We start from the raw sequence: 21,723 nt of genomic DNA on the forward strand, positions 1-21,723 counted from the left end.
GCGCTGCCTGCCGATGGATTAGGATGTTATAAATTCACATGCAAATTTCACAAAATGCTCTACTGTTATCAACTTTATTAGATTTACGAATACAGTCCCGCTTATTTTTTTTTTTTATTCTCTTAATCCCTTTCATCACTTAATAGCTCAGAAAGTAATGGATTTCAGTAAAAAGGAGAGGCTTATTACAATCAATCCTGTTGCTCTATCTCTGCTCGATGCTCAACTAATGAAACTTATTTTTCTTCAGGACCTCTACAGGAAATCCTTTCCTAAGGAAAAAAATGTTTAATATGTTGCTGACTTGTAATACTGCAACTGTATTATTCCTCTCCTTTGGGTGTCCATCCAGAGGTTTGTAAGAGCTATTAATCGTACTTTATTCACCAAATTCTAGCCTGTAGTGACACAAGAAGCTACTGAATCTTATTTAATACAATACGCCAACTCACAGTTCAAATGACTGGAGGCCCTCACAGTATCTTTTAACGCTSAAAACTCAAAGATTAATTTTCTTTTTAAATAGTGAGGGTAACAAGTTGCCAGAAAGGGCAACTTTATCATAAGGTTTACATCTTAAATAGTCCCACTGCTGAGGATCACAAAGTCTCTGTCATGYGAGTTAGCCTCCTCTAAGATCTTATTTCAACCATGCCACTCTCATAAGGGCTTTTAAAGCTGTCTTACTTCCCTCCTTTGGAATTCTCTGAATGAAAAGGCAAAGAAGAAAAATAGAAAACACCCAACCTTCRTTATTAAATGCTTTGTTAAGACGTAAGGTACCATCCACAGATTTGCTGTGAACCCACAATACTCCAGGGCACCCGCAGCCTCTGAGCCAGCCCTGCCCACACTGCTTGGCTCATCTGTCTGCTCTTCTCTCCATCACCTTTGGAGTCCCCTCCAAGCCTGGAAAGGCTTGCAGAGCTTGTCCCTGTGTCCTGGGGGCTATGTTACACCACATGATGCAGCCACTGAAGCTGCCCAGAATGTTCCCCTTGACACAGGACCACCAGCAAGCGGCTCCAGCACTGCTGCAAAAGAGCTATGTTTGCTCCCAATACATAGATGCAAAAGTACATAGATATTCTTATTTCACCACAAAAATAAGACAACTTTGGGGTCACTTTTATGCCAGCAATGGACAAGTGGTCTAGTATTTTCTGATATCTCTCCACAGGAGACCAAACAATGAGATGTAATGAATGTAAGCAAGAGAATATAAGTCCCAATCTACCAAAAGGAAGCTACAGACCAAGACACTCCTTCAGCTTCCTTACAGTTAAAGAGCATTTTTTGTGAGTTTATTTGTTTTTTTTGTTAATGTAAATATCTGTTTGCTGGGATTTTTTTTGCATTTGACCAGGACTGGAAACAGAAGAATCACAAGAAAAGTTTAAAATATCACAGGCATCTTTTTTAGAAAGAAGAGGTGCTGCATGTGTCCTGGGAACCATAATCAAAATTCCATTTCAATTTCCGAACTGAACGAGGTCTGCAGCACAGTGTGGCTTTAGCACTATGAATTCAGTTGACAATAACATGGGATTTCTGACACTTGTGCCTCTGCCCTGGACAATTCCAGAACCATCCACGAAGGTTTTGTGATGTAACCAATCATGCAATACTTAACTAGGATGCAGTGCTTCCTGGCCCAAAGTGGTTATGTTCTTAAACATAGGAATGACTTATTTCTTACCATAATTAGTACAGTCACTAATATTTTACTTTTTTTTTAATTCATTCTTATTCATTTGAGTAAAATATACTTCTTGTTACTACAAAGGGAAGTTATGAATGCAATGGCTTTGCGTCTGGATACGTACAATTACTGCAAAGCTTGATTCTACAAATACCTCACATGGTTCATTTTACTCACATGAGCACCTGCTTGTACGAATAAAGTTACTCACGTGCAGAAGTGTTTGCAAGACTGAGCCCTAAATCCATTATATTAATGGTGGAAATATATAAAATATATAATTGATGAACAAGTGAATTAGGATTCTGCTCAAAAGTAGGTAGAAAAGGATTATCACTCAGGCAAGCTCTCTCTTCAGTGACTGTTTCTGATTGATAGATTTGTATAAGGCTGAGTTTCTGATTAGTTCTGAGATATGAATGCTTCAAAATATAGGAATAAAAAAAAAACAAAACGACTTTCTGAAAATGAAATGCAATATCCAATTCAATTAAAAGAAAAAGCTATTATCTGGAATTGAACCAAGACTTTGGGATAACGTTATTTATTCTGTGCCAAGTTTAGTAGATGTTTTCCAAAATGCCAGTTTACTTGGATTTTATGGAAAAATTGACCTTTTCACCCAGAACAGAGGCTGCTAATTTCATTAAAGTTGTTAGATATTTCCTCAGAGGGCATCCATGCCAATTCTAGTATTTCATTGCCCTGTTTTCATCTATATTCCTTTTGGATGGAAGTGGCCTGACAAAGCCGTGGTGTTGTTTCCTGCTCTTTCCATACTCACTGCCAACATGTTTCATTTTTCAAACTCTGAGAACATTCCGGAGACTGGGAAAAGCGAGTGCTGCCCATCTGTAGGTGCCCTCTTGCCCATGAGCAGCAGCCCTGAGCCCCTGGGTCAGGGGATCTGCACCACGAGCATCCCAGCAGAGCCCRAATCACCCCGAGTGACAGGAGATGAGCCAAGCCTGTCAATTCATACAGCAGCTTGAGCTCATCATCTGTATTTACATAGTTCCTTAATCAAACTCCTGCGCTCTGTAAACTGCATTTATTGCCCTTCTTACGGGCCGACACGGTTTTACGGTTTGCTCTCCTTGCARTAGAGGCACAGATCTACTCTTGATAGCTATTTTGCACCTTAATTCTCCCTTTTAAGAGGGAGGGAGCRGTTATTACTTGCCAAACCAGCACATGTTCATAGAGAGAGTGCGGTCAAGTGGTCAGGAGCAGAGCTGATGTTAATTAGCAATGAAATGAGGAATGAACCAGCATTAGCCCTGAGACTAATCAATGGGAAAATCACTCCAAGCAGGCAGCTTAATGAAGTACTATACAGCTGTTTATTTTTAGTCTGTTTTAGCCTGACAACAAAATCCCGATTAATTAAGGGAAAAAAAAGTCTTTCTAAAACGTATTTCCTTGCAGAGCCTTGCTATAGCCCTGATTTGTTTGGCTTTTTTATTGCATTTGTCTGTACCTCTCCCCAGCAATTAAAGGCCCAGCTAGAAAAATTAAAGCAGGTCAAAAAAGCATGTACCCATCAGTGGCACACGTTTGTCACCAGCATGACCTGCCACCTCACAGGTGCCCATTCAGGGCCCTTTGAAGCACTTAACACCCTTCCCCTCTGCAGAGGCAGCCAGAGGGCAGAGCATCCTGGTCCCCAGCCTGCTCCTGCCATTCCTGCGGCAGGGATGGGCTGCTAGAGGGAAGGATGTATCAGGGATGGGCTGCCAGAGGGAAGGATGAGTCCTGTGGCATGATTTGGGTGAGGCAGCCTCGGTCCTCTTGCTGTCACAGAGCTCCATGGGATCCCTGGACAAGGACATGGGCGCACAGTGCCGAAATGTGTGTGAAAATCTGGGCTTTGTCCACGCTGTGACGCGATTCCTCACTGGCAGTATGGATGCAACAGCGCTTCCCAAATGTCTGTGTGGGATCACCACAGGTGAATCACGCCTCACCTACAAAATGAGTCCCTAACYTATCCCAAGGATGATGTGGCTGCTGTTTTGGGCACCCCTGTGTCTYGTGGGGTCCCCCCCTTTTAACTCAACCCTGCACCTTTGCGTCTTTCTTCATGCAAGCCTCAGCCTTCTGCRACAAAGCTGGTATAACACACTTTAAACACGGTGACATGAAGAGGCTGCAAAAGAAGCTTGGGAGCTAAAGCCTTTCCCCCAGAACACTACACCATAATATAATCTTGATTTACCTAGCTGAAAAAATCACTCRGTTTAAAACACAGCAACAGTGAAAAGCAAAAAATTTGAGGCTTTATTTAGTTTCTTTTTGTCTTAAAGACTCCAAATTCACTTCTTGGTGCATTCCTGCACAACAGCAGAACATAAAATGGCATTTGCATGACAGTAAAAGTAATTATGGYTTTGACTTGACATTAAAAACAGGAATTTTAATACCAATGATGAGTTGGAGGCACAGGAGGACAACAACCTTCCTCCTGCACATCCCTACCCATCAGAGGAGAACTAGGCACAGGTAAAAGGTCAATTGAAACCAGCTTTTATAGGATTTTTTTTTCCTTTTTTCCCTGTGTGTATTGGACAATTCATTGTTTGTTTGATCAAAGTCCTCYCATATGCCAACAGAAGCGTGATTTGGGGAGAGGAGTTTCTTAATCTTTCCAAATATAATCAATAAACCACCTTTGAAACTGTGTCAGAGAAAAAAGAGGAGAAAAAAAAAGGGGGKAAATAGGACAGTCTCATGTAGATACATAAACTTCTCTGGCCTAAATGTACATTCTTGTCTTTAGAGACCTTTCTTGTCTGTGTGTTGCAATAAAGATAATTCTGCAAACTTTTAGGAAAGCACAACCTAGGCAAGAGCYGGGTGAGCAACACAAACTGCTCTTCCTCAGGAAAGAATCTTCAAACTCCATCAGGCCCTCTGTGACAATTTCTAAGTCAAATTCACCTCCTGAAGATGGAGACATTACAGTAAATGTATTAATTAGATCTCGAGTGACAAGCMTTAATTAAAATGGACTGTGTTTGCAAAACGAGAACTAAAATTGAAGACACTCAAGTACAGTAAATATATATCTTTTGCATTGAGCAGAGCAAGACAGATTCTAACTTACACTTAACACTCAAAAAGTACCAYAAAATGAATACTGTAGATATATTTCAATAGTATGAATGTTTGTTAGAAAACTTCTGAAAGAGCATATATACTGTCATGTAAATTCAGACACATCTACATTCTTACAMGCAAATTAAATTTCTTAAAGACTCCATTGTGCATATAAAAAGCARGTTTTACCAGTTTTCCTTCCTTAGTCATTAATTCCTCAACTTGCTGAAATAAATATTGCTAATGCTTTTCACCTCAATAACTCCATTCATGCAAAGATCACAACATTTCACAAACATCAGTTAAATAAACTGCCTTGTGGGAGAGGCAGTGGCTATAAAAGGACTGACCGACTGCTGGGGGTAGAGGTGGAAGATCATACCTGTTTAACAGCACACAGTTGGATTATAAATTTCACAAGCTTAGCACATGCCAACACAGCRGAGGAAAAACATGTTTGTCTTTTTCTAAAAGCACACATGAACATTTAAGTCTCACCACAAACACACCAGCTGAGTGAAAAGATCCACTACTCTTTGGTGGATTTCAACTTGGTTATGATTGCAAAGGAAGTGAATGTCTTTACAGAAGATAACCGAAGGTGCTTACTTGCAAGACTTGATTCCATCCAACTGTAAAGTTTGATTTTCAGAGGGCTCTTTTTTTCTTTTTTTTTTTTTTTTTTTTTTTTNTTTTGGCAGCAGGAGGTGGGGAAGAGCCACTGTGAAGCAATTATTCGTTAAAAAGTGCAGACCTCAAAAACAACATCACTAGCCAGGTAATCCCCTTTATAGCATGATTTGATAGCTCAGGGAAAGCTAAACAAAGGCACAATGCACAGCAACCACAACAGCTGGGTTGGAAATTGCTGCAGATTGTTAGGAGGAGCTGCAAACTAGAGATAGGCAGTGAAGAGGTTAGAAATGATAGGGTGAAAAAAAAAAAGGAGACAAATTACTCCAAAGACCATATTCTTTAAATCGTTGAAGCAAAACATGTTTATTTGATTTGTTTGTATGCCTATTAAAAAAACGCTACTTTGGGATTCTAGAAACCCAGTCTGTCAATTTTTCAGCTTCTGCACTTTCATGGTTGCTTAGAGCTGTTTAATGCAAATACACTTCCAATAAGAGATTTCATGCCCCTAAATTACACCCAGTTAAGGGCGAATGAAAATGTAAGGTAAATAACTATAATCAGCCATATTATCTTTCTCTTGGCACCTCTCACTTTACAGGCATATTTAAAGGCATCTCTGGGGTCCTATCCTTTTTAACAAGCGGCAGCGCATTTCCTGGAATATTACTTACGGTGCTGTGCTGCGAACATTACACAGGTTCAAATGTTACCTAGAGACCTAGAAAGAATTGCATCTGTTGCAGAGCCACGCTTGTTGCCACGTTTAGGAACATCTGAAAAGATGAAAGAAAATTTTCAGCTATGGGATGAGGAACAGACTGAGGCTGCCTCAAGTYGAGCTTTTGCGGCCGATGCTGTCGATCAGCGGTGTTGGGGCGCAGCGATTCGAGGCAAGAAAAATGAGACTGTGCGCTTGTGGTGCTCACTGGAAAGCACTCAGGATTCCAGTAAAAAAACAATAAATACAAGAACTTGAAAGCATTTCACTACCACTGTTATTTTTAAGCTAATAAAACCATGCTTGAGAAGGAAAGGTGATCTGAGCACAGCTATTAACAGCCTCMCAGTCCCTTGCTGTCTCCATGAAAAAGTATGAAGTGATAAGCAATAATCAAGGAGCAACTAATTACTCACTTGGCAAAGAAAATACAGAAGAATGGGAATCTTCWGAAGGAAATACATCCCTGAAGTCCTTCAAAACAAATTTGGATTATTCTGAGTGAGTTCAAGTTTGCAGCTGAACATTTTTTGCTTTGTTTTACAGGAAGATGAGTTTAGAATTCTACAAAAAGTATTCTGCTTCAGCTAAAAGTCACACAGCACTGACTGAGTTAAACCAAAGGAACTCTGTGACAGAATAAATTCCTCATAATAAACTCAGATCAGTTTAGCCTGTCTCTCCCATACATCCCAATTGCTAGCATACCTCTATTTACCRGCTTTTTATTATCCAAGCTATTTTTACATCATTAGCTTGCAGATCTACTTATGCTGAGGTTCTGCATTCTCCTAGGAAGGAAATTTCTCCGCAAATCAAATTTCACACGGTCATTTGTCTTCAGTGAAGCAGCCCACAAAGTTCTCAACCAATTTATCCCTCTGTGCAGCACCAGCAGAAGGTCTCACTTGACAATTTGCACGATCCTTGCTTACGCAAGTTGTGCTAGACCCTGTGTAGAAATGGATTTCCTCCCACGTGGTTAAAGACAATGTGGGACAAAAGAGTAAGGGCTGGGAAAACATGCACAGATCCTTGTTTGTGCTCCTGGCATGAGAGGTAACCTTTGCAAAGCCACATTTACTGAGTTTTGGTTGTCTCTCCATAAATGGTCACAGTAACAGCTTCACTGGGTGAAGTCCGCTTTTCGTAACCCTCGGATGAAAAGTGCTGAAGAAGAGCAAACTAGGACAAATAAAGGGCTGCCCTGGTTAGGGTGCACAGGGCTGCTAACTCCATCATTCCCTAGGAGAGGTCTTTTCAAATTGCCATGGTATTTCTGCTATCACAGCGAAGCCATACAGCCTCCCTCAGCTTTCCTCAGCTCAGGAACCCCAGAAGTGCCTGTTGTGCTCCTGTGAAACATCATCAGATAGAAAACTGGGAATGCTGGATTGCTACATCGCTACAGGCTCTGAGTCAAAGCTGTTAATTTACTGATTATAAATAACTGGTGCATTTTCAGTGGAGTAGGGAACAAAATACTGAAAACCCATATAACTGTATGAAAAATYAGCATTATTTTTTGGCAGACAGATACATACAGACCTGCTTTTCTRTACTCTTCCAATACCTGCTGCCCAGCACCTTTTGTCATCTGTGCAACACTGCTGATGCCACCACTGGAGAACCCTCTCTTCCCAAAGCCAGGAATGAGCACACAACAAGTTCCTGAGACACAGCAGTGCTTCACAAAATTGTCAGCATGCAAATTCATGAGAAAGAAAATACAGGTGACTACTTTCCTAMGAGTGCTGCAGAAGAGTACACCTTAAATTTCATTAAACCTACTTGGGAAACGCAAATCCAGCCCCAAACAGTCCTTTTCAGWATGTTTTATCTACAGTTCCTTAAATGCAGCTGGAAATGTGACTTTCAAATATCCAGGKTTTTGTGATGTGCTCACCTAACCCYCATCTTGGCACCTGACAGAAGGAAGCTGTACACAAGACTTTGATTTTTCTTTTTGAATTAGAAGACATTAAGCAGTCAAACTCTCTCATAAAAGATCTGAGGCATAAGCTACATAACATCTGTGCAAGTAATGTTTTTTCCACTTAATCCAGACCTTAATGATCAAGAGATATCAGAAAAGTGTCAAAGGAGATAAACCAAGTTATCCCTAATAAAGCATCTACGTCTCCTCACCAGCGGCAGCTGATCTGGGAGCTTCGTTCCTGCACCAGGGATATACAAAGACCTCAAAATTTAAATGTCAGTGCAATATGCCTGTTGATTCCTGGGAAAGGTAAGTCATTTTGTACCCAGTTTCTGTTTAGCAATGCTTTGAGGTTCCCAGGATAAACTCTGTAAATAAAGGCACCGTGGGACAAAGCACAATTCTTCTTTTCTTTGTCTCTTCCAAGGCAYGTTTCCTTTGCTTTCTGAAGGGTGTAACAGCCTGTGTTCCATGAAAACAGGGATCCAGAGGTGTTCTAGAGGGTATCACCACATTGTTTCCTTGGTGTGCTGGTACTGGGGACTTTCTCATYCCTCACATGTTGCTTTTTCTCTCATCCCCTCCGCAAAGGAAACACTCGAGTAATGCTTTGTTTGTGTTGCAAACAGAGACCCCATGGCTGTGACAGACAAGAACCAAGCGAAACGTGTGCTCAGTGCACGGGGCCAGACATGTGACTGGGAAACTGGGGGGAAGTCCACCCAGACATTTCAGACTGTCCCACAAGAAAATCCTGCCTGGAGCACACACTTGCTCTGCACTGGCTGCAGAACACTGTATTTTGACAGATTTCAGCTGATAGAACTGAAAACCCTGAAATGACCAAGTCACTTAAACTCACTGAACAGCTGTCTACAACTTCACTTGAAGATTCTTTTGGGGGTTAAATGTTAGCACTGTTATTGCAGAGCACTCCATTGTGCTAGAGGCACAAAACCACTTGTCACGTTTTTTTTTTTTTTTGTCACAGGACTTCAATAAAAATACCCAAGCAAAGCCCAGCCACAAAGAAAGTGAAAGATAAACACCCAGGATTTCAAACTGCCTGGAAGCCAGCACCAGGATGCTCCACAGACTTGCTCTGCTGGGGCCAACACTCCTACACACGGTACTAAAGAGATCAGCCTGGGTGCTGCTGTCTTCAGGTCCAGGGACACCAAATGGCTCTGGGCTGCAAGACAAAGGTGTAAATATCCAGGAASTGGCTATTTTTTGCCAGAAGGGAATACAATTCTCTGATCACCTAGAGATAATGGGGATGATGCTCTGCAGACATCGCAGTGTGAGAGGTTTCAAGCAGGCTCCTGAATTGAAAGCTAGAGGKAGTGACAGCAAGCACAGACTTGTAGGTAAAATGTGGGCACCAACACTCAGGACAGGCTTCCTCCTCTACACAATCATCAGCTCCATTTTAGAGGAGTTCAGCCATCAGCTGTTCCCTCAAATGTCCCTTCATCAGGCAAAGGCAATCAGCCATGTCACTGGCTGGCATTAAGGCCTTTGACAGGAAAGGGCAAGGAGAGGAGTCATCTGCATATGGCAGCAATTTGGCACTTGCATCAGCACTGCATTTCCACTGCCATTTATTCAGCGCCTCTGAGTAACTGCAGAAAAAATAGTTTGAGCTTGTACGATGCCACCTCACCGCTTGGCACATGCATCCTTTCTTAAAAAGGATCTTAAAGAAGATCACCTAAAGCCTACCTTTTCCTTTAGTCCTTAAGGAAGTAAAASAGGGATTGGAAACTTTATCCCATCACAGGTAGAAGTCTCCCACTGAATTCAATAAGGCATCAGTGATCCAAAGAAAAAGAACTGTCTCTTAAAATAACAGAAAGACAGCTAATTCCAAAAGTTTCAGAGAAGGCTTTAAGCCTGTATTAATGGATATTAACAGGATTTCAACCAACCAAAAGCATAAACGTCACCAGCATAGCCAAGTATCTCCTCTGCCCTTCCCAATTGCAAACAGCTCAGTAAATGGCTCTTTAGCTTTGTGATGGGCACTGYACAGCCCAAAGCAGCACCCAGGCTAGAAGGAAAAGCAGCACACACCTATGAGACACCTGAGCACRTTACAGCCCTCAGCCCCAGCTCTGCAAGCACTTCTGCAGAAAGAAGGATTTAATCTCTCCCATCATGAAGACCTACATAGCTTTATTTGTCTTATTTTCAGTTTATTTCAGTTTTGCTTCTCCCTTAGTCTCATCATGCTCGGCACTTAAAATCACACTGCTTATTTTTATTATTGTTTTCTTCTCATTTCCCATTAGTTTTCAATTCTAGGTTACTACAGTCAATGGGAAAATTTGGCTGATGCATGATGGAAAAGATTTTTACGGCCAGCTRTTTTTTTAAAATTTTAGGATTCATTAAGAAATAACAAGTTATAAAAGCCATAAAAGCTGTTCCTTTAGTTGAAACAAATTTTTAAATAAAATGTTTAGCAGACAGKTGCCACTGCTCCTTTAAAGGGCAGCAAGGTGAAAAACTTTACACAGCCAGGCATAAAGCCATCCTCCCAAGCTCCCCTTTGCAGCAGATAGGCCTCAGCTCCTCACTAATCATCATTTGTCACTCAAGGAGTTTTGCATCTTTAAATTGCAAAGCATGCACTGGAAGSGGGGAAAGAGCCTGTGAACACACTGGCAAAGCTTTGCCTTCTGCTCCCAGGGCTGGGACACAGGAGCTGATAAGAGCGAGCTGTGGGCTGGACGTGCTCTCGGGTATCAGCATGGTAGCTAGCATCCAAACCTTAACTTCTTTTGCATGGTTGGTTGGGTAGTTCTTTGCTTTTGGATTTTGGTATTTTTCTCGGGGCAGGGTGGTGGTGATATTTGCCTGGGTTTAGTGGTTTTGGTTTGGTTTTGTTGTTTCGGGGTTTTTTGCCTTTTTTTTTTTATAGCAGGTGTGTGTTAATTCCCACTGGTACACAGCTCATCAACCAAAGCCATCATCCATGAGTTTGAAACTTCTTCAGTGCTGTTTGCGGATAAAAGGCGTGGAAGTCTCCACTGCTTTGCTTTCCATTCTAGCTTTTTAAAAACAATTACCTTTAAAGCAGATTTTTCTGTCTGTGTTTGAGAGTTACCCTGTGCATGCTCAGCAGCAGCCTGGCCCTCAGAGGACAGACTGTGTGACCACATCACTTCTCTCCGGACTCCGCACCCAGCTACCACTAGATGGATTCGGCTCTACCAGAAACAGGATTTTTTTTCCACACTGTTTTAGACTGAAGTCCCTTGGTTCTTTGTCTGGAGGCCACATAGATGACAGTAAAATACTTCATAGSAGTTTTTCTAAAGACATATTCCAGCCACATATAATTCCCCTCAYAGAGCAGATTTTAAGGAGATGAGTGTTACTGTCGAGAATGTAACAAGGTCTGCTTTGCTTGTTTTGAAGTCCACCAGCAAGGAAAATGCTGCAGACCACAGATATCCGTGGGAGAAATATGAAAGACAAACAGTGCTGTGGTTTTGGACACAATTTCTGTTACCATTTGAATCTTGRAGCATTAGATGCTAATGGCATATTTCATCTTTTGTTTTAAAACAAAACTACACTTCCAAGAAAGGAAATTCAGAGAGCAAATGAGCTCCTAGATAGGTCAGATATCAAATACACAGGTTTTAATYTTTCTATTTTATAACTAGGAGACATTTTTAAAGAGAGTTCAACAAATACCTGCCTTCAGAATATTTTGTTGTTACTTCTGTGCACATTCAAGGTGAAGTCTCAAGTCTTGACCTAAAATTATTTGTAGGAACTGACTGCAAGTTCACATCATGCTTGTTTTGAAATTATAAATAATTACTGTGATGAAGGCTGTCTGTCTACCTCACAACAGCAATAAAAGTAACAGAAAGAGAAATAGAAGAAACACTTCTGAAATCYCTGGACTCATGTTTAGTACCCACAGATGCTGTCGCAAAACTTGGACAATTTGCAYGTTTAAACTTGCCTGGGTATTTTTGCTTAGCAGTCAAATATGCTAAGGAAGACACTAAATCAGACAAACAAAACCAGGAGGCTTGCCCTTTAAACCTTTTTTGAGGAAATTCTTTCCTACCAAGGTGGAAGGAGGCAAGCAGCTTTAAAATCCCAAATACTTTGCTTATTTAGAGATAGTAATAGGTAGATGTTGAAGAAGCTTTGTTCACAGGTACTATTTTGAAGCCATAGGACCAAACTGTGAAACAATTTACATGGGAAGGGCATGGCTGCAGCCTTCAGTGCTGGCAGTGTGCATCAGCAGTGTCRACTTTCTACTTTGAAGTGAAATTTTCCTACTACATTTTTTTACTAAACCTCGGTGATTTTGGTCCCAATTGCAGTAACAGTTATAATCCCCAGACACCTCCACCCCAAACCTGTGATGCTAAAAAAATTAAGCAAAGCTGCTTAATAATGAGGGCTTAGATTTTTTCATACAAGGGCTTTGCAGACAAATGGTAACTACATGGCCAGTATACACTTACAGATCCTGAGACTGCATCAGCAGATCAGCTAATTGTGTTAATTAGCTATTTGCATGCACAATTACCTGATTTGTACAAGCAGTCAAGGTGATCATACATGTAAATTAGGCGTGAATTTGCACAATTTACTCATYTGAAAATCTGCTCTTCCACTTATTTTTTAAGCACCAGAGATCCAGAGCTGCAGAAGCCACTGGCCAGTTAGTGTCTTTATGGTGCACACATTTCCCAAGCTTTACACTCCTGCATTGCTTTTGCACGTCATGGTGGGCAGGCACACAACCATGCCTAAAGAAATGGGCACATCCTCATCAAAAAGCCAGGCAAAGATTTTTACATCCTTCATCTCCACACCGACAGAAATTTACTTCTTGTCTCCTAAAGGTCTTATTTTCCCCCTGTTATCTCTTCAGTTCTGGGAACTGCTGAGCTTAACAAAGTAAACTTGATTTTAGTTATCACAACAAGCTCAGAAAGCTCTGCAAGGAGCAGAAACCCAAACAACTCCMGTGCAAATACTCACTCTGAAACCCTGAAGACTGCTTAACATTTAAAGCCCACTGCTGCCATGCTGACTTGCTGGTTAGGGGGTTTCAAACACAAATGGGTCATCTACATTTAATGTGAAGTGATRCCATAGCTTGTCAAACAAATGGATGTTTATGCCATCATGGGCTATTCAGGGATTCCAGAGTGAAGCACATAGCTATAGTAAAAAGCAAATTCTCTGAAAACTGCACACCTATCTCTTCCCCTCCTGAGGTGGCAACATGCTTAGCTGAAGAGGAATTTGGGATAGTACAATACGGATAGCAAAATGCAAGAATGGATTGGTGCAATGCAATCTCAAATACAAGCACATCTCTTCCTAGTAGAAGTGGCAAAGTAATCAAAATTTTCAGTTCACCAGGGACAAAAACCCCCCCATTAGTTTAGCCAAGAAGAAACAAATCCCATAAGCTGATTAAGGTCAACACCTACATTTTCACATAAAAACCCCGCAGCCAACCAACCCCAAACTAACAAAAGAAGAAACCCAAACACCTGTTTGGGTAACAAACATAGTTAAGCAGAAGGTTAAAGGCAGGTCTCCAATCCCAAGTGCTCTGCATCTCAGTTTCAGTGGCTGTGGTTATTTACAGGACTTCCTCAGGGAAAAACAATACTCATGGTTAGAGGTGATAAAGCAATCCGAATGCCCAGACCTTATAAATAGAGAGAGGTGCAAACTCTACTTCTGTCCYTCAGTATAGATTAGCAGAATTATTGTTGCACTGTTGTCTACAGCTGCKTCTCTTCTTATCCAGAGACACTTTTTGGCATAGGCAAACTCTGCTTTAGGTGCGCAGCCCCTTCCATCCTCTCCTCAGGAGCAATTACCAAAACTGAAGGCCCTTCCAGCCAAAAATCCTGGGGCAGAGCTGTTAATGGCTTTGTGGAYGAGACTGATGTAGCAACACAACTGTCAGATTTAAAAGACAAATTACTTTTTTTTCTTTTTTAATTCACACCAGTGCAGTGTGTGGTGCAAGCATGTGTGAAACAGTTGGGACCTCTGGAGGAACATCAGGGCCCCACTGAACCATTTCTGAGGCAGCTGCTGATGGTTAACAGGGCAGCACAAGTGCTTGCAGCATKGCACCTCAGTGCCCTGACCCTCCACCACTGGAAAGGACTTCAACTCCTTCTCCAGGGCCTGAATATCCATGCAGCCCATTGGCTTTAGGAATGGTGCCACTAAAGACTGAGCTGCAACCACTTTCTTCTGTATCTCTGCAATAAATGAGCACATTTTTCTTTTGTTGCATAAAACAAAAGGAGGCATGCTGAACATTCATTTGCTGAAAAACTCCAGGTACTATAAATACTCTCGAAATAGGAGTCAAGTTGCAATTCCACTTCCAAATATAAGTCAACCCCTTTGAGATCTGGGGAATAGAGGAGAGCCAGACCCAGCTTGGGCCAACACTCCTCCCTGGCATYCCTCCCTAGGCACATGTGTTCAAATGTGTTTATCTGGGCAGGCTCAGGTCAGTCCTGTGCTGCAGGAGCATCTCCCGCAGCTGGAACATCCGAAGCAGGGAGCGCTCCATGTTGTAAAGTGCTCATGCAGCAGGACTGAGAAAGAGGCATCTCCTGGTCACCGGCTGTTCCCAGCTACAGGAAAATGAAAATACAGCATCTCTGCACCTGTTCACCTGATGGTGAAGGAAGGAAAAGCCATTACTGAGTGACAGGAGACGAAAAACCAAAATCCACTTCAGCAACTCACCCCAGCACTGGTGATTAATCTCACACTCCCACAGCCTGATGCACATTAACCAGATAATTAATAATTTCTTTAGGGACTCCAGCTCGGCAACTGTTTTATCAACCTGCACAGCATTAGGAGAGAGATGCTGCATTTGTGATCAAACTGCTGGAGCTACCAAAATGTTCTGCAGGAACGGTAAAAGCTTCAGAGCAATCTGTGAGCCCAGTTTTACAAGTAACTGTAACATATGTGCAGAAATCAAGGCTGCTCCTTTGTCAGTGCAATCACCAGGCTCAAAAATCCGAGCAAGATCAGCATAATAAGAATAATTAACAACAATGCCCAACTCCATCCAATCCCCATCTTTCTTCAACAGAGGAGCTTCTGAATATTTTTTAAACACATTTTGCTTGATGCAGTAATATAGTATGTCCAATCATGCCCTTTGACTATCCTTAGTATGAATAAAAAAATYAGACTCATTTACGTCTGATTTTTTAAAATTTTTAAAATATTTCTAAAAACCCACCCAAAGTTTTATGACGTGAATTCTACAAGCCAAAGGCTTTCAAGCAATTCAAGGAGGAGGATGGCCACACTTAGCACAGCTCTTGCTAACAACTTTGTGCCACCCTCTGTGCACTCACCCTCCATGTTCAAGGACAGTCACACAGGATCTGAAACACAATACCAAAGTGCTGGCACCACATTACCTCCCCCAGCACTTAAAAATGGACTGCTGAGAAAAATCATCGTTAAGTATTCTTTCCGATATTAAACTCTCCAGTGTGTTAGATATATGTCAGTATCAAGTGATTAAGAGTGACTGATAATTAATAAATCACATCCACAGAGAGTGACCGGGTATTATTTCTTCCAGCCTCTGAAAAGAAGAGCTAGATTCACAGTTCTGCCTAAGTAATTTTATCTTTCCAAATTAGCCAACTGCTTGCAACTGCTGCTAGCAAGGTAAAGTTCCTTTTTTTCTCAATGGGCTTCAGAACAGTAAATTTTCTGGGCTGTTTCTCTAGTAACCATTTATTGTTATCGTTACTGTGCAGGTAAGGAAACAGAGACCCATCACATGTGAGASTATCAAAGCTGCCCCACCTCAGAGYGGGTTCCTAAACAAAGCCTGAGCTTGTCCTTTCATCACACAACTACTCTTCCACCCGAGAGAAAGCTGCAGCTTTTGGCTACAGCTCAGCAGAGTATCTGCCTTCTAAAAGATATCCTGCTCCTCGGACTTGGGTCCTGGAAACAGGCCCACGCAGAGCTTTAGAGCCACCACGCACCTCTGCATGACTGACCAGCTATTGCCACGGGCATACCCCAAAATCTGTTCAGAGACAGGGTCAGTGACAGACAATGCTTTCTTCTAGCCCACACCATGGCTGGATTTGCATTTTCTTTTCATRCAACTAAATGAAGTAATACACTGATTTTTTTAATCATCTACTTTAGCATTTATACAACTCTGCTCACCATATTATTTGAGCCCCTTCATTTKCATAGTGTCAGTTACCATTATTCCATTAAATTAAATCCTTTTACAAGCATCCTTCTATAAACATGCACTAGAGATAACATAGCCACATGGTGAGGATTCACAGACTACAGTAAGCAGATTACACCTGTCTCGATTTTCGATGTAGCTGTTGGCAGAGTGTATTCTCCCATCAAACTGCACGCAGATCTCCTCATTAAAGCTACAGGGGAGAATAATTACAGAACAGTGCATTGCAGTTTACCAATTGGTCTTGCATACATAATGGCCTATCAAAGAAAAACTGCATCCTCCAACAGCTGGGAAAATCTTTAAATTGTTATTAGTATTATTACAAAATAACCAACATTTTAAACCATCCAACCACTTGCCTCCTGTATGCAAAGCAGACAGAGGTGATCAGGTCCAAAAAGGCCTTTGACTCCCAGCCCATAAATAGAATTACTTTTCCCTTTACAAACACTCCATTCCCCAGCCTTCTGTTCCATAGTGAAATTCCCTCCTCCTGRAAAATTACACTGATTGCAGAATAAGCTGTGAAAGCAAATGGGTGCTTTTCCAGATACCTCAAGCCCTGCCGCTGAGTGTTAAACATCACATTCCCCCACATCCTCACTCCTTGATGGGGAAAAAGGGAGTCTGTCAGSTCCCAACTATCCTTCTCTCACCAGYCAGRGGAGAAGGGGGGTCTCAATGGCATCCTGTTCATCTCCAGCCACATCTGAGCTTTCCTTGCAGCCCTCAGCACCACCAGCAGGTCTCAGGTCTCCACGCTTGGCTGATRGGGCTCTGCCTATCGCAGATAAAGGGTGCTGGGGAGGCTGCAAGAATCTGCAGATGGAAGCAGCCTCCTGGTGCCTCTGTCCCCAGCCTTTCACATTCCAGAGCTGAAGCACCCAGAATATACCAAACTGGCAGCCCTGCAGAGCATCAGGAAGACTGATTCTTCACCTGTGCTGATGGCTAAAACATCTGACCTGTGTTTGTGCTAATGGAGAAAAGGCAAAACCACTGCTGGATGCTATGTGCATTCCAAGACTGTTAGGAACCTTCAGCTCCACACGGTAACCAGGCCCATCGCTCTTCAGGCACCACTTCTGAATATCAGCTCTTACTCATCACACAGGAACAAGCCCAGACATGGGAAGAGCCAAATTCCTTGGATGAAAAAGTCACATTAGCTTTGCTAGCTTCCCTTGCTAGCCTAAGAGCAAAACATCCCAAGCACATGTTTGGRGCCCAGCAGGATGTCCTTACATGCTCTCCCACTCCGCTAAACCAGGAACTAAGAGCTGAGGACTTCAGCAACAAGAGAACATTCTGCTGGACCAGTTCCAGTTCTCCCAGACTGCCACACGACCAAAGAATCCAAAAGAAACCTTTCTGCACAATCAGCCCAACAGCCCCTTTTCCCAGCTCTGAGGGACAGTGGCACAAACCAGCTCRGCACACAGAGGGACACTCACCACATAAACACATCTAGCTGTTCGCAGCATGAAAACCATCGAAGAACAAAACCACTCTCTGAAACAGCTCCCAGCACTGCGAAGGATTTGCTGCTGCACTTTACCCAGACGAGCTGGCACACTGCAGGCTCCCTTCCAGGCTCTCTCAGCTCCTGCTCCTAACACGGACACGCCGACAGCAGAAGCCGAGCGGAAAACCAAACGGAGCAGAGCCTGCTCCGGCCAGCGGGCAGCACACGGTGGCTCCTGGGAACTCAGAAATCTTTGGGTTTCTCTTGGACAACCCCCCGTTTGTAGGGCTGCACCTCATGCTCCAGCGTGGAGCTGGCTGCAGGCTCAGAGGGATCACCCAGTCTGACCTCCTGTGCAAACACTGCCCGGTAACCTTCACACATTTGAGCACTGCATTTGAATGGCAACTCCAGCACTTTTTGTTATTAGCAAGTTTGAGTAGAAACAATTCCTGGACATCTCTATTTCCTTACTTTCCACAAGGGAAAGAAAAAAGAAAACTAGAAAACTCAATTGGACAAATTTTCTGTCTCTGCTGCAAATCTCACACATTTTGCCAACTTGTTCCTGGGGTCTCAGGAGGGGCAAAAATCATTCTGTGGCCACTACCAAAAAGGGTGTCCTCCACAAGGGGCTGGGCAACAAAGCCCACCTGTGACAACACATGGACCCAAGGATATTTTGTTGTGGCCTTTAGTCAGCAAAGAGGAACCCAGCAAGACCTTCTGGGGCTTAGTTCTTATTTAACTCTCGCTCACAGAGCAGTTTCACCACAGAGAAGTGAAAAATTGCTTTGCCATCAATTGCCACAGTAGCAAAGTTTAACCCTTTGGGAATATTTTCTTGACTTCACTAGTTCTGGACCAAAACATTAATCAAGTAAAGCACATTAGCTATTACAGCTTGTATTAAAAAATATAAATCCCTCACAAAAGCTATGCTTTTAAAGTTTTAGTGGTCTTTAGAAGGCTTTTCCTTCCACTGCTACTCCCTGATGCTACAACTATGCATATTCAAATCCTCCATTTAAAGGTACTCTGCAACAAAACAATCCTTTATTAATTGCCAGAGCACATATCTCATGACTTTTCAGAAGAACTGTGTGTCTTATGTGTCTTTACAAAATATCATCATTCCACCTTCCTCTTCTTATTAGWAAAACAAACCAGCCTGGCAAGCAGAGAGAAAACAGGTATAAGACTACTACTGACTAAGACATAACATATAGGATTAGCTGAAATTTCAAAATTAGGAAGCTGGCTTTCCTGGATGGAGAGGGAAGGGTAAATCATATCTACCACAGACAAAGGCACTGGAAAAGGGGGAAAAAAAAAGTACCAACTGAGAGGAGAAATCTGTCACAGATATTTCAGTAGATCAGGACTCTGACTATGTATCAGAGAAGAGAAGCCCTGATCAAGTCGCATGCCCTTTACTACAGAAGATAAGATCAAAAGATTTCAAAGGAAACTGATGGTGACAGTTTCTTCATTTGTATGCAATGTGACATACCAGATCCAAACTGTTGGCTACTTTTTGAACTATTCGTCATGGGAGAGAAATTATTATTTTCTTTTATATTCTACTTTCAAGAACTCTTAGTCATTTGGGGGTTCTCCCCCCTGCTCTCTGTCCCACCACCCTCCGTTTTATTTTTCAGCCAGGATTCAAACGTTCACCTTTGATGTAATATTTTTGCTGCACATCAGAATAGCTATGCCAAGCTTCAGAAGGACAATTAAWTACAGAGAACCAAAAGGATGACATCACTTCAAACATGAACTTTTAATAAAATTATTCTAAATAAATGTCCCTGGTGATGATTATTTTCTTTTCCCTGTATCKCCTATTTTACTCTTTCCATGTGTTTGCAACAATTCAAATTATTGCCAGGCTAGCARCTGTAGTTGACTCGAAGCCATCAGCTTACATACAAGCAGAAGTATTTCTCCCAGTTTCTCACTGCTTCTGACAAGAAAACTGTTAAATATAACACAAAAATCAACTGTGCAAGATCACAAGTTGCTTGTATAGCCAATAGGCTGTAYAAAAATTATATTCACACAGCAAATAAGTAAATGGGTGACTTGTGATCAGCTCAGCATCTCCAGGGCCCAAACCGGATGGGTCTCAGCCCAGCATTCCCTGCTGACRTCCAAAATCTGCAGCAGTTCATTATATGTAAACTTGCTCTAAAATCATGCCTTTCTTCCAAAAGAAAAAAAAAAAAAGTGCCAAGCACCCTGTCAAAGTTCATCTGTGGCACTCAGTATTCAAGAGCCAGTGATATGTTTAAGGTAATAATATTCTCCCCAAAGTGCTGTGAAACATTCAGAAACTGCAGTAGCTGCAGCCACGTAAGTATCTGAGACTGAGACAGCCAGACATGAAAAAATACGTTGCAGTCTCCTGGGTGAAGGAGAAGGTACTCAAACCACAGAAATCACTTCTAGCACTGGTAGAGCCCAATAGATCAAATTTTAAAGTTGTAGCATTTGGTTTTAAATGTGACAAACATTTTAAATGTTTCAAGCTCTTATATAAATCCCTGCAAATCCTGGAATCGTGCTAATAAAGRATGCTGAATTTAAGGACTCAAGTCTAAGCCCCTTTAAACACAGCAGGGGAAGAAATAGCTCTTCCAACAATATTTTTCTCAGTCAGGCCAAAAAGTTTTGAAGCAAATTGTTTGGAATACGTAGCTTACATGTACGAGTCTACTGAGAGTTTACACAGATATTTATAGAGAAATTACTGCAGTACACAGATTTAGAGTCACTTAGAAAGTCTTAAAAAGCATATGACAATACCTTTAGTGCATAAAGCTGCCGTCAGAAACTCCTGTCAGTGAAGTTTTTTYCCAAACCATCACCTGCTCTCTGTCCATGCAGCCCAGACCTTCCTTGGGGCTGCTGTAACATCCCTTGTAGGGCAGCGAGARGAGAATTTCACCTTCCCCACCAGGTTCCCCAGCCAGCCCTCAGGGCTCCTGCTCCAGCTCTGCTTTCCCACAGCTGCAGCTGCAGTTCATCTGCATCTCCTCCTGTCACAGACCAGAGCAAACATGCCCACACTTTCCCTTTACCATACCAAAGCCTTGCAATTCATTCTTTTTACGTTCTTGAAGGAACACAAATCACAAAATCCAAAATCCATGTGAGGGAGTCGCTCCGCTGTGACCCAGCACTCACCTCTCCCAATCTGAAGACCTTTGCACCAGGAAATACTTCACCAAGTGATTTTTCCTCCCTGCCAGCGGTAAATTCTAGCTCCAAATTTCAAAAGCTGCCATTAAAACACCAAAAGCTGGAATAAATCCCTCTCCTGGGCACGCAAACACGGGGGTTTCATGTGACTTGCAGGTGGCCTGGAGAGTTTGCACCCTGCCCCACACATCACTGCCTGGTTGTGCAATGTGTTTGAGAGGCACAGCCCCACAGCAAGCAGCCCTGGTTGCAAAACACCCCATAAATGACATTCTGACCCATGTTACCGTGCACGCCCCTGAAAGGTGCCCGCCAAGGGTCAACCTGGCACACACCAAACCAATAGGAGAGCAAACCTTTAGGAGAAACTGAAATTAAAAATGCCAACTCAGACTAGGTRTCACAGACTGGCATGATTTGAAATTACCGACACATTCACAGTGGTTATGAAACACAAAGAAGAGCCATAGGAGATACATATTTATAAATATATATATAAATATAAATATACAAATACAGGTATGCCTGAMAGCAGCCTCACCATCCAACTTCTGACACCAAACATAAATGGAGAAGCTGTTCTTCCTCGGCTCTCTCAGCAGAGAGGAACAACACAACAAGAAACCAGCTTTTGCAGGGGTTCTCAAGAGTTAAAGCCTGGGGAAGGTGGCCCCCTGAA

The 21,723-nt window shown here is 42.2% G+C and overlaps 1 protein-coding gene across 14 annotated transcripts in view; it reads right to left on the reverse strand.

Moving 5' to 3' along the window:
- ESRRG (estrogen related receptor gamma) overlaps positions 1-21,723 on the reverse strand; it is a 448,915-nt gene that overhangs the window by 258,263 nt on the left and 168,929 nt on the right. For 2 of the 14 annotated variants that reach the window (XM_057365149.1, XM_057365145.1), the window contains exon 1: positions 21,030-21,217. The exons of 11 other annotated variants lie outside the window; for them this stretch is intronic. The gene's annotated coding sequence lies outside the window, so the exon portion shown is untranslated. Of the gene's footprint in view, positions 1-21,029; positions 21,218-21,723 lie in introns of those variants that run through there. One more of the 14 variants, XM_057365153.1, reaches the window with a different exon arrangement.

Source organism: Malurus melanocephalus, unplaced genomic scaffold, assembly GCF_030028575.1.
Source record: "Malurus melanocephalus ecotype Western Australia unplaced genomic scaffold, MMel_1.1 scaffold_48, whole genome shotgun sequence".
In the NCBI taxonomy this organism is placed as follows: domain Eukaryota; kingdom Metazoa; phylum Chordata; class Aves; order Passeriformes; family Maluridae; genus Malurus; species Malurus melanocephalus.